This window comes from Rhagoletis zephyria, unplaced genomic scaffold, assembly GCF_001687245.7.
Source record: "Rhagoletis zephyria isolate East Lansing unplaced genomic scaffold, Rhagoletis_zephyria_1.1 Rzeph_scaffold_00792, whole genome shotgun sequence".
In the NCBI taxonomy this organism is placed as follows: Eukaryota; Metazoa; Arthropoda; class Insecta; order Diptera; family Tephritidae; genus Rhagoletis; species Rhagoletis zephyria.
Window position 1 is genome coordinate 59,991 of NW_016157876.1, and position 17,395 is coordinate 77,385.

Genomic DNA, 17,395 nt, shown 5'->3' on the forward strand with positions numbered 1-17,395 from the left:
CAGAAATACGAAAACTGCGATATTTTAGTAACTACTGAAGATTATTCACTCAAAATTGAATTTATAATCATTTTTAGATGAAAAATACGAATATTATAAATTTTTGGAAAATGGGCGTAGCCACGCCCACTTATGGTTACATATGTATATAAATTTTTTCCAAACTTGGCACAGTTGTTGGCCTTGGTACAGCATAGAAAATGGCCGAAAATTTTTAAAATCGGACAATAACCACGCCCACATCGCATATAAAGGTAATTTAGAGAAATACGAAATCTTTGATAAATCAGTAAATATTAAAGCTAATATATTTAAAATTGATGCTTGTAACAATTCTTTACCAAAAAATACGGTTGTGATAAAACTTAGGAAAATGGGCGTGGCACCGCCCACTTATGATCACATATATGTATCTCTGTAACCGTTCTACCAATTTCTACAAAACTCGGTATGGTTATTGTGCTTGCCACACAACAGCAAAGCACAGAAAATTATTGAAATCGGACTAAAATTACGGCCGCTTTTCATACAATGGTAAATTTCTGAAATGGTCGAAACTTCAAAATTTCGAAATTTAAGGACGCAAATTTCTCAAAATTGATACACCTCGGCTTACCATGTAGCGGTAGGTTTCGGTAAGGTGAAAAACATATATTTAATACTTGCGCCGGGTATTTAATGTTCGGCTCCGCCCGAACTTAGACTTTCTTACTTTTTTATTTTGTCTATGTTGGCGTCATGAAATTGTTTATGTCTAAGTATGTGTGTCTAAGTAAGTATTTTATGTATTAAGTTCTTGGCGGTGTTTATTTTTTATTTAGTGGGTTGTGATGAGTAGTAGTTTATCAGGCGGCCAGAAGACGTAGGTTTGGATTACCAGTCTAAAAGTTGGCTATTTTTCTCCATCTGTGTGTTCGTTGGGTCAGTTGTTATTATTTTATATGTGTTTTTGTCTTCTAGTCGGCTCTACATCTTCTCTGTGCATTCTGATTGGTATATTGCTACGGTTTTGTTCCCCTTGACCGCGTCCGTTATCACAATATTGTGTATGTGTAGTTTAAGAAAGGCTTTTGTTTTGCTAAGTGCTTCTAGTATGAATTTTTCGCCTGCGTTGTGTCTTATGTTCCGTTTAAAAAGGAGTATTCTGTTGTTGAGCTTATTCCTTGATATTTCTTTTTCTTTTTCATTATCTACAAATTGTATTATCTGTTCCATTTCTGCCATGATATGTATTTGTAAGACATTTTTCCTAGTTGTTGCTAGTGTAAATTTTCTTCGGAGTGATAACAGCCACTTTAGCTCTTCGGGAAATTCTACGTTGGTCTTGCTTACGAACCAGTTAATGTTAGAATTGATTCTCAGTTTTTGCATTAGTTCGTGCTTCAATCTCTCTATTTTTGAAGTTAATGTTGTCCCCTTCTATCTGACCTAGAAAGTTTTGTTTGCTTATGAACTAATGCAAAAACTGGGAATCAATACTAACAACAACTGGTTCGTAAACAAGACCAACGTAAAATTTTCCGAAGAGGTAACGTGGCCGCTATCACTCGGAAGAAAATTTACACTACCAACAACCAGGAAAAATTTCTCACCAATACACATTAGCGTGGGCCGAAAATCCACTTATTTAGAATTTTGATTGGTAATAGCAAAAACATGGTTCATTATGCTCTAAAAACAATCTGTGTAAAAGATGACAATTTTTGGTCAATATCTTAGGCTCGCCCAAGTTCATCAAAGCTCAATGTGCTCAAAAAATTAAAATTAATAAATACATTAATTAATACATTTGTTCAAATAAACCTCCGAGTATCTTCGAAAGTATCAGTCCTACATAATTTAGTATATGGCCTTTTTTTGCAGAGAAACGAAGTAAGCAAAGAAAATTTTGTTGAGCAATTGAACGTTGATGGACCTGGGCGAGCCTAAAATATTGACCAAAAATTGTCATCTTTCACACTTTGCGGGAACAAATAAATGGAGCTGCTGCTGAGATAGTCCAATTGAGTTTAAGATCTCTAAAATAGTCTTATAAGGTGCCGAGCTTGTATTAGAGTAGAAGGTCACCAATTTGAGACTATTTTATCAATAAATGAATAAATTTTTCTTCAAACAACTCATGTATATTTTATTTCACGTGGAACCATCCTTCACAAAAAATATTGATAGATATAGCCCTTGTTATAGACTCTAGTCCGAATTCCGGTAAGTAACATAAAATAATGTCAGGAGCAGGTAATAATGTACCTTTGTACTATTTAGCATGTCATTGGTCGGTAACAAGAGCAACTTAAATTTAAATCTATTAAATACATTCTAGCGTGTCTCAGTCCTTTGCCCACAAAAGCGGCTATAACTTTTTTTTTCTATTCGAAACAGTAAGAGTGACACCTTTCTGAAATTTTTATTAAATGAACAATTTTTTTATGTAATGTAAAGTTATAGCTCAGTACACTTTTTTTTTACCAGAGATAGTCAAAGTTGGGGAAGGAAATATCAAAAAGTTAAAAATCCCAAAATAGTCCTAATTTTATGATGGTTCCTTAATATATTTTAACTACATTGCATTTGAGTATGGAGAAGCAACTATCTGGAAGTATTTTACATAAAAAATTTACTAAGTATAGCCTGGTTTGTAGGTGCAGTTAAAGGAAATAGATGAAAAGGCACGATTTTTTTTTAAATTCAAAAAAATGTAAATATTTCAAAAACGGTAACACTTTTACCTGAAAATAATTTGTTTATCAGAGAGCTCACCCCCCACCTACCTTCCCCTAAAGTTTGGCAGGTTACTTCTGGGACACCCTGTATATTAATACGATAACATAAATTTTGTCTCCGTTCGTTTGGCGATTCTACCGATCCGATTTCAAAACCAAGTACACCATTGGAAAGGTAATATTTATGGTTTCAAAAATGATAACGGTTAAGACAAAAAAGAGAAGGCAAAAGTGAAGATAAAGAGGAAAATTCAGACGATGAGAAATACATAAGAATTAGGGTAAATTAAAGAGTAGGATAATTAATTAAAATTTTTCGATACGAATCGAAATAGATTCATAGAAGTTAACAAAATTTATCGAATCATCAAGATTTCGTTATCGAAATTTATCGAGTTATCGCAACGTATCGAGTTATTCAAATTGATCATTGTTTATTGAGTTGTCGAAATTTACGGATAGTTTTCGAGCTATAAATATTTATGGGATTATCGAAATTTTTAAAAATAGTTAAAGAAATTTATCAAGATATCGATATTTATTGAATTATCATTATTTATAGACTTAACGGAGTTTATCGAGTTATCGTTCTTTCAACTTACTGAGTTATCGATAAATTATTGATCTACAGAAATGGGTCAATTTATCGTATCGAAGTTTATGGAATTTTCAAAATATATCAATTTGTTGAAAGTTCAAGGTTACATAGGTTTATCGAGTTATCACTGCTTATCGAATTTTATCATGTTAACAGAGTGCAACGAGTTATCGAAATTTCTCGATAGCTTTCGAAATATGGAGCGTCAAAATCAAAAAGTTATAAAGGTATCCAAAGATATATACAGTTTTGAGCTATCGAAATTTATCAAGCCTTCGAATTTTAGAGTTTTCGAAATTAGTCGAATCTTGTTGATTTATCGGATTTTAGTGTTTTTGAAATTCATTGAATTATCGATATGTATCAAATTATTGAAATTTATCGATAAACTGCAGTGTATCGGATCAATTCCAAATCCTTCAAAAATAAAAAAAAAATTGAGTCACGTTTTAGTTCCAAAGCAGAAGATATTCCGATAAATTTCTTTGCACCTTATAAGTTTAGCATTAAGTAAGAAAACCTCCTTTCTATAAAAAATAAAATAAAATACTTAGAACCACAGTAAAAGATCACTTTTGATTGCTTAAATACCTTAATCAGAAGGTTGCATTGCCGATTTTGATTTATCTTTAAAGAAAACTTAGAAATAGCTTGGAAATATGGAGTAAAAAATCACGTTATCACTTTGCGCACATAAAAAGGAAAAGGCGACGACTTTAAGAGCATATTGCAAGAAAACGGTAAATTTTTGTGCAAATATTTGATTGAATCTACTTCCATTTGGTACTAAAAACTTCTTTGTACTTTGAAATTAATTTATTGAATTAATTTCCAATATCGATATCAATTACCCCACTGTGGGGCATAGTCAATACCTATTCGTTCTTGTGAATAAAATAATTTAAATTTTAATAATTTCCACAGCATCTCCTCTCTCATTTGGTACCCATATTGTTATTCTACATTGCACTGATTTTTTTGATTAAAATTTTTGGATGTAATCATATGTTTGAAACGGCAAAGTCCTTTTAAACAAATGCTGACGTCAGAGAGAAAAACTAAGCTTGGCCCATAGTTTCGTAAGTATATTGATTGCTTCTTGTGTTTCGATTTTTTTTTAGATTTTGTCGGACGGTGTAATCATTCACTTCATTTGGTTAAGGTACACGGAGATCATGTATGTAAATAACCCAGCTATCACGTTTTTTTTTTGGAACAACGCTGAGTCTCTTCACTCTTTTCCCTCCTCTATCCACAGACGAGACATTTTCAAAAAAATTTCAATTTCAGTAATAACCCCAAAACTGGTTTTGGTAAGAAAGATGCAAATATTTTTCGCCCTAATATATATGCACGTACATGTAAAATGCATAAAAGAACACAAATACAAAATCTGGTCTTCCATCACTGCCCGCCTCCGCTTCCTATCAAGAAACATACTGTCTATCATAACAGTAACTGCTCATTATGTAATATGACGAAAACAATGAGCGTTCTAATGATAATAAACAGCAACTGATTAAGAGTGCGATAAAATCAAATAGGACTCACCTCCACCTCTGCCACCACCACTCACGCTTTGATTTACAGCGCTCGCCCTCACGTCCTCGAATTTATATTTACGTACATATGTAGCAATGCCAACGTCGAAAAGAAAGCGAAATTGAATTCAAATTAGACGCTATTGTTGCTTTTGTATTCACTTGTACGCATACGGCTTTGTCGGATTTGTCAAAGGTTCTACTGTTTTCTGTATATTGTTCACATTTTCTTTTTTTGTTTGCTGTCGCACATAATCATCATAAGAATGCTGTGGCACGGGCCATCTTGTCAGGTTGGGTCGAGCTTCTATTCAAATTTGTTGTAAGAGCTTTATGTACTTGTTTCCACTATTGTGCGATCTAAAGTTCTATGCTGCTTTTGTAAGTAGGAAGATGAGATTACCCGCCGATAGGCGATATACCATTAGGGATGCCAGGCGTACTTATTGGACGGATCTTATAAACTTCGTACTAATTTGCACTGAAATTTATAAACAAATATTTGGCGCTAACAGAATTGATCACACAAATCGTGGGCAAGGATGCCAATTTTCTTTTGGATACCAAAAAGTGTAACCAAATATAAAATATACACCTGCATATTTCAGTTATAAATTTAATGATTCAAACATTTTACAAACACACATTGGTGATATCAAAAATTCATAGAATAGAAGGTTACGACATGGTTCTGTCAAAAATTGTTTTTCTCCAATGACGTGTGTAGTTGCGAAGGGTGGGGTGCAATAACACCATAAGCAATAAGGCCATATGGTATTATTTCCATTTTGTTTTGGACATAAAACCATATGTCGTTATTTCCAATCTAGGAGTGAAATAAAGCCATATTAAAAATTGTACAAATGAGTAATAAAGTCATAATAGAAATTACAACCGCTTAAACTAAAAATGCATGTCTGGTCCAGTGTGATCACACATTTTTTCTATTAGTTGACCGTGGGCATGTTTCTTTATTATTCAGTCTGGATCTAGAAGAGAATAGTCGTGTAGTTTATCATGAACAATTGTTATAAACAAAAGAGAATGAAATTATTAGGTATCAGCGTACTAATATTTAATTAAATTTTGTTGCAAAACAACTTCCAAAAACTCGGTTTCTCTAGCGCCATTATTTTCATGCAATATTCTACGAATTCCGTACTAGAGACGAAAGGAAAATAATGCGTTCAGATTATCCGGCACTATATTATCCGGTACAACATTCTAATGAATAAGTGAACAGAAAAATGCATATTCATATTCGGAATGTGAATAAAGAAACTCTCGCCGTGTATTAACATTGTTACGGTAATTTTCCAGTTTATGAACACTTGGGGAAAACATTGGTAATGATCAAATTATTTCGTCGAAAGGGGTATAAAATAGACGCTTTTTAAAACCCCATTATTACGAACTTAATTATTAACGTTTTTTTTATTATTTCAAAAGTTATCTGTAGAAAATACATTCCCAACATTATTTATGATGTTAACTCCAGGCGGCACCTTTAAATCATAAAAACTGACAACCTTTCTTAAAAATTATTTTTTATATTGTGTATCAATAATTAAAAAATAACGATTTAAGATTTTAACATTCGGGTATGCCATATGAGCGATTCCTATATCTAACTTTTTTTAGACCGATTTGGCTGCTATTAATAGTATATATTGGTTATGTAAGCAGAACCATTTTTGCAAAAAATAGTCTCGATAGGTGGCGCCAGGGTCAAGATACTTTGAAAAACCGTATTTATGCACTGATTTGCTTCACATTTGGCATGTTTAGTTGAAACGTAATAAGTAGGGAAGACAAAAATATGCAAATGCATATTATGACACAAAATACATATTTTGGCGAAAAAGCATAAAAATGCATACAAATGATTATTTTGGTAATAAGTTACTTACTTTTCGCATAATTTCATCTGACAGTAGCTTTGCGGATATAGCCATGGTTGCTGACTAGGTTTGTTTAATTGACAAAAAGAAAAGGCTGACAAACAATGGAAAGTCCCGTTATTTTCTGGTAAACAATTTTAATATACCTACTCGTGAAAATTTTTCGACTGTCATTTACCAACAGTGAATTTTCGCTCTAAACCGGTTTTTATGGTTGAAAAATTCAATGAAAATGTTTCGTTTTTAGCGAAAGCTGTTTAAAAGTTTCCAGATGTGCTGCGAACTGAGCAGAGAGTTGTATTGTAACTTCTCAATATCAGCAACAAAAATATTTTTAAATTCTGTCCAACAATGTTTTGTGACGTAGAGCATTCATTTTTATGTTTATGTTTATTAAGTGAATGAAAATACACATCCTTACAGACTAATAATATTTAAATTTTATATCCTATATAAAAAATAAAAATAAAATTAAATATAACAGTAAAAATTTATGTATTTAATCGCATATGCGATACAAAACTTCTTTCAGCCGTTGTCTTGGTAATGTAATATCCACCAATTAAATTCTAGGAGAAATCGCGTTATAGGCTCATTCATGCCATAATTAGTTCGATGCTTATTAACAAAAAATAATTCCTTCTGTCGCAGTTGTTTTACAGGAACATTTAAAGTAATTCTAGCAGGTGATATGAGTTTATTTTACCACTTATAATGTCGGCTATAAAAATTAGCGAGGAGACTTTACGTCTACATTCCAGAGAGCTCAAGTCAATTAAAAGACAGCGGGAGTTATATGATGGCACTGGTTCAGAGAAGTGCAGAGAGTGCAAGGCAAATCTTATAAACCTTTTTTGTATTCTCTCTAAACGAGAAATTAAAGAAACCTGAAAAGGACTCCATATTAGAGAAGCATATTCTAGTCAAGACCAAAGTTGTGTAAAGTAATTTCAACGTATATGGGTCTACGAAGTCCTTACTATTGCGTTTTAAATAGGCTAAAAGTGATTACGCCCTAGGTATGATGTAATTTAAGTGCGCTTTAAAAGTAAAACGTGCATCAAATACGACCCCTAAGTCAAGAGCTTCAGTTTTAGTGGATAACACTCCAATTCCAAGGCTGAATGATGAAGGTAAGGGGATTTACTTCGCACCAATTAAAAAGTTTAATTAGATCATCCTGTAAACAACTAGTATCAACAGAGTCACGAATTCTTAGAAACACCTTTAGATCGTCGGCACATGAAACAAATTTAGCATGCGAAAAGCATTGAGAAATATCGTTTATGAACAAAAAAAAAACATGAGAGGCCCAATAATGCTTCCATGTGCAACACCAGAAAATACTACATAGGGATAAGATCTAGCGCCATTAACAGATACAATGGAAGATCTATTCCTAAGATAGGATCTAAGCTACTGAAGAAAGGTTGAATGAAATCCAATTTTCGACAGCTTTGCAATTAAAATGCTATGAGAAACTTTATCAAATGCCTTTGAAAAACCTGTATAGGAGCCATTCTTTTTTAAGTCGGACGGATTTCGTAAACAAATTATGTCATGTCTCCGAAAAAAACCGTCTCGTCATAAAAAAAAAATTTAAATAGTTCTTGAAAAACCCACAATTTTTTTAAACATGTTTTTTTTATAGAGAATTAAACAAGGAATACGATGATATAATTTTAAATCCCTTATTTACTGGTCTTCACTATGCAAATCATCTTCAAAAGGTTCAATTGTTAATAGCTAAGTTAGCTTTGGGACAATCTTGACCATTTTATATATAGAAATGTTAAGCCCGTTTCTTTAGCTTTAAAAAGACGTTAACATAAAGTCTCTACGATTCGCAGAACCCGTGATATAACGATTTGAAGTAGTACATGATCAGTCGGAATCACGAAAAAATGCAAACTTATCATATCTCCGAAGAAAAAAATTAAAAAAATTCCTCGAACACGTGTTAGCTTATTTCATGTGTAGAAGCCAAAAAAAAAATTTTAAGCAAATTGAAAGTGTGACACATAATTTGGTGTCCGATATGAAAAATAATGTCTCATAGATGGTATCCACTTGTAAACCCTGCTCAAATGCGTAGACACAATATTGAGAAAACACGACTAAGTTAGTCATCGTAGAACGACCAGCAACAAAACCATGTTGGTGAGGACTAACTACAGACTTCACTGCAAAATTAAGTTTATCAATTACTACAGATTTAAATAACTTCGAAATTGTAGAAAATTTAGAGATAGGTCAATAATTTAAAATGTCGTTTTTATTACTATAATTTATTAATAAAATCACCGGTCCTCAACGATTTATTAAAAATTATTGTAATAGGCGAAGACAGTGATTCTGAAAATGTTTTTATTAGTAACGGAGATATGCCATCGTTGTCCAATTTTGTTGACATTTTGAGCAATTTTATACAGTTTACTAGTGAATCCGCATGGCGTTAAAACGCCCAGAATTGAATTTCAAAAATCTAAAAAAATATTACAAATGTTAATCAGAGTTATAAGCGATCCGAGTGCCATATTTCATCTAAATTCCGGGCAGCCATTTCTGAGTTAAGAGAGGTCTCGCATAGTTTCGGTTTTTAATATCTCCAAAATTTAAAGTGAAACCCGCTTGAAGTCGCCCAAAACGCATAAGTGGTTGTCATCAACGGAGCTCTGCGCAAGAGTAGTTATATTGTCCATCTGTGCATAATATAATTCGTCAGAACTGAGTGGTGGAATATATGATGACCAGATGAAAAGCAAGCCCGCATCACTTCAAACAGTGATACATAGTTGATCCAGAAGTGTGTCCCCATTTTGGAGAGCAATAAGTTCGGAGCGTAGTGTATGTCTGACAGCACTATGAACCCCACCACCTCTAGCGTTTCCTGTTTTGATTGGATCCTCTGTCTTTCCGGTATAAATTATAAAGATTCAAGTCACATACTTCGGCGTCGAAAATGTCAGCATTTAGCCAAGTCTCGACAAGTACAAACATATCGTAATCACCTTAAGACATGAGCAGAGTAAAAGCCTGATTATGGCAAATTAACTTAACTTAACGGAACGTAGAACTTAGAGAATCAAAATGAAACAGATTTCGCCGTGGCATTAAGTTACGTTAAGTTTCGGCGGTTCAATTATAAGCAACACCCATTTAACAGAATTTTTAAGAGAGAGCCGTAAGTTACGTTAAGTTGCCATAATTAGACCATAACAGCCTTTAGCTTGGCTCTCATACCAGAGACGTTTTGGTTATAAATTTTTAGAGCGGATTTACCCTCACCCTTTTCATGTTAGCTAGATGGCCTCTTCCGGCCTCTTTTTGAAAAAAACTGGAATCGGCGCACTTTCACATCCGCCGGCCAAAGGAATGGATTTAAGAGGTCATCATAGAGCGAAGCAGAAACACCAACTTTAAAATTAACTATTTTTAACTTTGATAGATCAGCATCAATTTTAACTAGCTTGAATTCCTGGTCACATACGATATGATGTCATCTGTAGATACTGTTGGCTTGAATGATGAAATGGATCCATTTCTTTATAGCAATAACATCAAGATCCGAATTTTTATTTAGGCCAACTACTACATTGCGAGAAAAATTTTTGGTCTTTTTGTTTTTTACTATTTCCCACTGTGCATCCGAACGAGTATTGGAGACACGATCAGATGGCGTAGAAGCGAAAGTGGATGGCATAGGCGCATTAGGAGCAGCATTAACAAAGCCTTACGGAGCAATGTCGTGGAGGATAGCAGGAGTCACGCGGAGGTGCAGCATGTGAAGCATTTGTAAAAGACGATCCAAGCGCAGAAAGGAACAGCCGATAGAGGTGCACTAATTCGTCTCCGGCTGGTTAACCCAAGCACGGCAAACACTGCTAGCGGCACACCAACAGCGTACCCGAACCACTCATCAGCCACTTCGCTCGCCAACTATTTACAATCGGGACAGCGCACACGACGAATTCTCAAACTGAGCACGCAACAACAGGTGTAAAAAGCTGAACAAGTGCGCAGTCAGGTCAGTCGTGCTAGGTAAGCAGTTGGCGCCTGGAGGTGTGTCCTTCGGAAGCACGAATTCCTCTTCGGCTTTTCGATTGGAAACCACCGCCGCCCCGTTCCAGCCCCTACTCATGTAGCGTGCGAGTACGGGAACGGCGGTGTCTTAAGTCTAGTCAGTCTTGCGAGGTCGCTCAACTGCCGTCGAGAAGCGCTCGCAGAGCGTCCGCCGCTACCGAGGGCCATCAAAAGCTGCTGAAAGCCATTCGCCGCCGCCGAGAATCATCTGCTGCGCCGCTACTGCTACTCCTCAGGTAGTGAGAGCTGCTTTTTAGAGCCATTCACCGTCGCTGAGATTCATCTGCTGCGCCGCTACTGCTACTCCGCAGCTATTCAGAGCCATTCGCCACCGCTGAGAGTCGCTTCACCATTCTGCTATGCACATACCGCTGCTCACCAGGCCACCTGACGTTAGTGAGAGGCACCTGACGTTAGTGAGAGTCACTCGCCGTGCTGCCAGTGCCCTCACCGTTGCTCAACCGTTGCTGAGAGTCACCCACCACTCTGCTAGCGCACTCTCTGTTGATCACAAGTCAAGAGCCCCCCGTCGTGCTTCCAGCACTTTTACCGTTACTCACCATTTGACCCGTCATACACTCCGACCCGACCTCTCGACAACAAACGAACGCCATCCGTCTCCCGCTCTCTCTCTCCCCCTCACTTTGGATATAAGGTTGCCGGCACTCTAATCATAGCGCCGTGTGTGTGTTTTATTTGGTGGAGGTTAGTGGGAACTTCACCGGACTCTGGATCGGCTGAGCTCACCTCAGCCTTCGACAAAACCCACCTCTTAAATGGCCCGATCTTTGTAATTTTCACTCTAAGTTTTCTGTTGATAATGGATGGAAGTATTGCAAAATTTCATGTTCCGACAAATGATTAATACATTATAAAAATGCTCCCACCTGCCAAATTTCGTCCGGATATCTCGAAAACTGAGAGACCAGATTGCATACAAACAGACGGACAGACGGCCATGGCTAAATCGACTCAGCTCGACGTTCTGATCATTTAAGTATACATTTTAATGGGTCTATCTCTTCTTATTCTGGTACTTACAAACATCAGACCAAAGTTATAATACCATTTCATGCTCATGAAAGGTATAAAAATAGAACTTTTGCAACGATTTGTACGAATAAAAAAGATTTTCCGTCAGTTTCCAAGGCAGGTAAAAAATGCGTATAATTTTCGTAACGAATTTGATTTAAAAAATTTTGTGTTTTTTGTTGTGTTCAGCGTTCGTCACTCGAAAATTTTACCTCAAACAGGTGTTTTATTTGATATACTAGACTGTAATAAATGAAATGCATTAATATCGTATCAGAAAAAGTACTTTCAAATAACAAGTTTCAAAATAAATGACAAAATAGATTTTTGAATATATAAATAAAGTCAAAGGGCATCCCCTCAAGAAAAAGGACTGTCCTTTACAATAAAGACGAATGGTCACCGTAGCTATAGATGGACAATACGGTTTTACTTTTTCGAAAAGAGTTGGCACCTTTATAAAAAATTAAATTTGAATTGTTTAAAAAATTAAGTAAACATTTTTATTTCCTAACAGAATATACGAGGGTTGCCAGGTGTTTAAAAACCAAACTCAATTTTAATTAAGGAATTAGCGTGCCAGACGAAAGAGGTTTAAGAAGGTAGTAACTTGAAAGTATTCTTATGTGGGTTGCCACTTGGTTGAAAAGTCGAATAAAGTTAATTTATACACAAATTCTATGAAATATTAAAATATAGTTGTAGTATGACAGAGTTTTAAGAAATCATTTAATTGAACGTTTAGAATGTTTCTGAGGTGGCCGTTTGATTTTCGAAAATGATGTGTCAACTTGAGGGGCTTTTCCTGTAGGTCGGAGAGAGAAGCTCGGCCAAACACTAACATATGTGTAAGCCCCAATCTATTATTATTATAGTAACAAAAGCAACGGAGTTGCATACATACCACTTTTCAAAAAGCCCTACCTGTATTTCATACTCATTTTTTGATGTTTTTTGCTTCTCCTGTAAAATAAAAAATTTATTGGTTATGGCCTTTATGAATTAATGATACGCGAAGGGATTTTTTGTCCAGGTCCTCAGATCTGCACCGCTCGTTCGATTTGCAAAAAAGACGTGTCAAATTAAAGGACTTGGGCTGTAGATGTGCAATAAAGTTTTACTTGTTCGAAAAGAGTTGCCAGCTGTTAAAAAATTAAACTAAAGTTATTTAATAATCAGTGCCCTCAGATCCGCACCATTCGTTCGATTTTCAAAAGTGAGGTGTCAAATTAAAGGGCCTAGGGTGTGGATATTCAACAAGGTTTTACTGTTTAAAAAAGAGTTGCGAACTGTTAAGAAATTAAGCTCAAATTATTTAAAAAAATTTTACAATATGGGTATAAAACGAAATGGTTTTGAAAAGGCTTTATATCTGAACTACGTGTAGGAGGGTTGCCACATGTTTAAAAAATGTAATTCAATTTTAATTAACGCAATTTGGTTAGTGAATAAGTTATTATTATATGGGTATCCGTAGGTAGTAGTTTGAAAATATTTTTAATAAGGTTGCCACTTATTTGAGAAGTCGAATTAAATTATTTTATACCCAAGTTATATGGAATATTAAAAATTAATATCAAATGAAAGAGATTTAAGAAATATTTAGTTTGACAAATTAGAATATTTTTGATGTGTTTAAAGCGGGTTGACGCCTGTTTTTAAAGTCGTATTTAGTTTAAATATACAAAAGTTACATGCATTTTTAAAATATGGGTATCAAACGAACGAGTGTTAAGAAATTTTTAAATTGAACATTTAGAATTTTTACGGGTGCAAAAAGAGGGCTGACACCTGTTGAAAACATTCAATTTAAATTATTTAATAAGTTAAATGGATTTTCAAAAGATGGGTATCAATCGAAATGGATTTGAAAATAATTTATTTTTGAACTGTATTTAGGAGAGTTGCACTGTACTTAAAAAATCAAATTCAACTTAATTCATCAGTTAATTGAAATATGTGTAAAAATGCCAGACGATAAAAATATTTTAGTTTAGTTACTTTTAAAGGAGTTGCAATCTGTTGAAATGAAATCTCGAAATATTAGTTTCAAACAAAGGAGTTATAAGAAAACTTTAGGCTGATAATATTTTTAATGAGGGTTGCCATCTATTTTTTTTAAGGTCATCACATCTTCACCGTTATTTCGAATTTAGAAAATGGGATGTCACATTAAGGAACGAGGATTCTACATACCCGTGCAATAAGATTTTATTTTTTTAAGTTATAACCCTTTTAGCGATACAGAGGGATTTGAAATTTGATGAAATGAAAATCGACGACATGCGAGACCTCTCATTACTCAGAAATGGTTTAGATGAATCATTAGGAATATTTTTTGAGTTTTTTGAATAGGGTTTAAAAGTTGAATTCAATTTTGGCGTTTTAACGACATGCGAGTTCACTAGTAGTTCTATATTGCTAGTACTTTGAAAGTACATTCCCCAGAATGAGAGTGTCGATATATTGTCAATAGAAAGAGGGACATCCGGTAAGAGAATATACCAAAATTTACTCCCATATTCTGCAACGATTTCGTATTCGGATTTTGCTACGAATCGTAGAAACAGTATGCTGCAATCCGAATCGTATTTTCGAACTTTCAAAATTCGTAACAATGGCATGCCTAAAAACGAACGAGTAAGCTTTTTTGCGTAATTTTGTACGAAAACAATTCTGTGTCGGAGGCGAGATAAAAGACGTAAATCGATGTGTGTTTGCAGGATATATTAGTGGTGTTCATTTAAACAGATAAATTTGCCCTTCGCATATACGTATATTTTTATCCACTGCTTCATATAAACGAGTAAAACATAATCTTTGTTGCCCCTTATCGAGGAACGTGGGTCCGGTTTAGTTATTCGTACAATGATTTTCGGTTGTTGTGTCCAAACGCATAATCCGAATCCAAAAACTTCAACATCACGTGTAAACAAAGGATTAAAATTTTATTTAAAATAAATGTTTCAAATTTCCGAGCACTATCTTATTAATAAATTCGGTTTGCACTATGCACTTTTTTGCAAATTTCGACGTGGGTTCTGCGCAAAAATACTGTGGATGGCGTAGCCGGAGTGATGTGCACATGAAGTGCTGTATACCTTTGACATGCGGAAGCCCCTCTTCTCCGGCAACGCAGAAAGGAAAATTCTACTTAGTAAGGGTTATAATCCCTAAGCGCAGCCGAAGGAAGAAGCAAGCGCAACTGGTGGTGGACCTAACAAAGTGCATGTTTTCAATGGCTTGGAAGAAGCTGTTATTGCATTAACTAGATTGACAACCAGTTCTTCAGGCATAGGAGGAGTCCGGGCTTGTGGTTCACCAATTCAACCAGAAGCTGACACATGGTTACTATGCCAGGCAGCTCCGCATATCTTTGTGAAATCATTCCCATAGCGAGCTCTTACTCCGCTGCTATAATTGCAAATGCAATAGAATCCACCGTTTCCTTCAAAATATGTAAAACCAAACAGTTGTACTATAAATAAGCACTTCATTAGTGTTTTTTAATTCCTTTCCACTTTGTTTTCCTTCATTCAGCTATCTTCGAAAAACAACTGATAGCTGGCAATACTGCACATGTTTCCGCAAGGGTTGCAGCACGTTGATTTTTTGTTTTTCGTAGCGTAGCTACGAATTATGAATTACGAAAATTCTGGTTCTAAAATAAAGAGGTTAGAATTTTACTTTTCAAAATTCAAGAGCGGGTTGACAAATCCTCATGGAAAAAACACATCAAAAAAGAAAAAGAAAAATAAAAATTGGGAATATTTAAAAAATGCTGTCTTCGCTGGTGGTCACAGAGGATAAAGCGACCATTTGGCTTCAGTTGGTGTATCCAATTGGCACAGAAGAGAAAGAACTAACGTGCTTTATTGGACCCGGCCAAAATTGAAAGAATAAGAATGAGAGCGTATAGTAAAACGCTTCATATGAAGAACACCTAACAAGAATTCACGTCTTCATTTGTGAGTAAGTTTTACCTTGGTAAGGAAAAGCACCTACTATTTTCTAAGTTTTTCACTTTTTCAAAGAATGAAGAGCAACGGAGAAAGTGGGCAAGAGCATGCGATTTGAAGGACTAAATTTTCTGAACCGTCCCTGATATGATATGTCACCTTATTCTATATAGTAGTTTACAAATATAAACGTATAATTTACACACCTACATTTGTGGAACCTCCGAATGGCAGATGTCTTTTGGTGAGAAGCTCTTTCATTGCAGAAGTACACTCGAAGATTTGCATTGGATGCCGAGGTGCGAGCACATTTGATTTTTTTTTATATGAACATATAAATAGCTCAGATCAGGAATTGAAACAGTATTCTTCATTACACTTTCCGGAAAAAAAACAAAATAAAAAATGTTCAAAACCAATAACTTACTTAATACAATTTTTTTTATTAATTTTTATTAATTATTGTAACCAATAGAGGTAAATTTGTTGTAAAAAACACATACACAGAAGTTCACAAAAGTTGATATAAAACTATTCGTCGATTTAAGTAGTTAACTTTTTACTGCGCATGCTTATTTTACGAGGAGGAAGCACTGAAAGCCTAACACCGCCAGTGTGAGACTTTAACCCAAACTAAACTTCCTACCGTCATGTACCGTCCCTTTCCCGGTACCACCGTAAAGGATTTCGTCGGGATTATAACACTGTGTGACTGATAAGGTTATAGATCTATTCTCTTCTTCTTCTTCTTATTTGGCGCTGTAACCGCCAAAGCGATTTTGGCACAGTTCCACAAAGCACGCCATTCGTTTCTTTTATGTGTCAACTGACGCCAATTGGAAATGCCAAGTGAAGCCAGAATACTTTCAGAGCTGGAGCGTCGGTGTCCATTCGAATGACATGGTCAAGCCAGTGGAGCCGCTATATTTTAATTCCTTGCACTATGTCCATATCGTTGTAAAGCTCATACTGCTCATCGTTCCATCATCTGCGGTACTCGCCGCAAAATCTTTCTCTCGAATACTCCAGAAGCCACCTCATCGAATGTCCATGCTTCTGCGCCATATACCAGCACGGCCATGATGAGTGACTTATAGAGTGTGGTTTTCGTATGTCGAGAGAGAACTTTACTCATGAATTGCCTACTCAGTCCAAGGTAGCACTTGGTGGCAAGAGTGATTCTGCGCTGAATTTCCATGCTGACATTATTATCGGTATTAAGCTGGTTCCCAAGTAAACGAAGTTCTCTACTTTCTCGAAATTATAACTGTCAACAGTGACGTGGGTGCCAAGGCGCGAATTTGCTTATTGCTTGTTTGATGGCAGGAGATACTTCGTCTTGTCCTGGTTTACCACCGGACCCATTCGCTTGCTTCCTTGTCCAATTTGAAAAAGGGCAGAACAGACTTCGAGGTTTTTCTTACCGATGATATCAGTGTCATCGGCATACGCCAGCAATTGTACGCTCTTGTAGTAAATTGTTCCTGAGCGGTTCAGTTCTGCAGCTCTTATTATTTTCTCTAACATCAGATTAAAGAAGTCGCATGAAAGGAAGTCGTCC

The 17,395-nt window shown here is 35.4% G+C and overlaps 1 long non-coding RNA gene across 1 annotated transcript in view; it reads left to right on the forward strand.

Annotated features, from left to right (window-relative positions):
- LOC108361566 (uncharacterized) overlaps window positions 1-8,757 on the forward strand; it is a 13,888-nt gene extending 5,131 nt beyond the window's left edge. Inside the window, exon 3 of the long non-coding RNA XR_001847322.1 lies at window positions 8,744-8,757. This is a non-coding gene — a long non-coding RNA (uncharacterized LOC108361566). The remainder of the gene's footprint in view (window positions 1-8,743) is intronic.
- The last annotated feature ends 8,638 nt before the right edge of the window (window positions 8,758-17,395 follow it).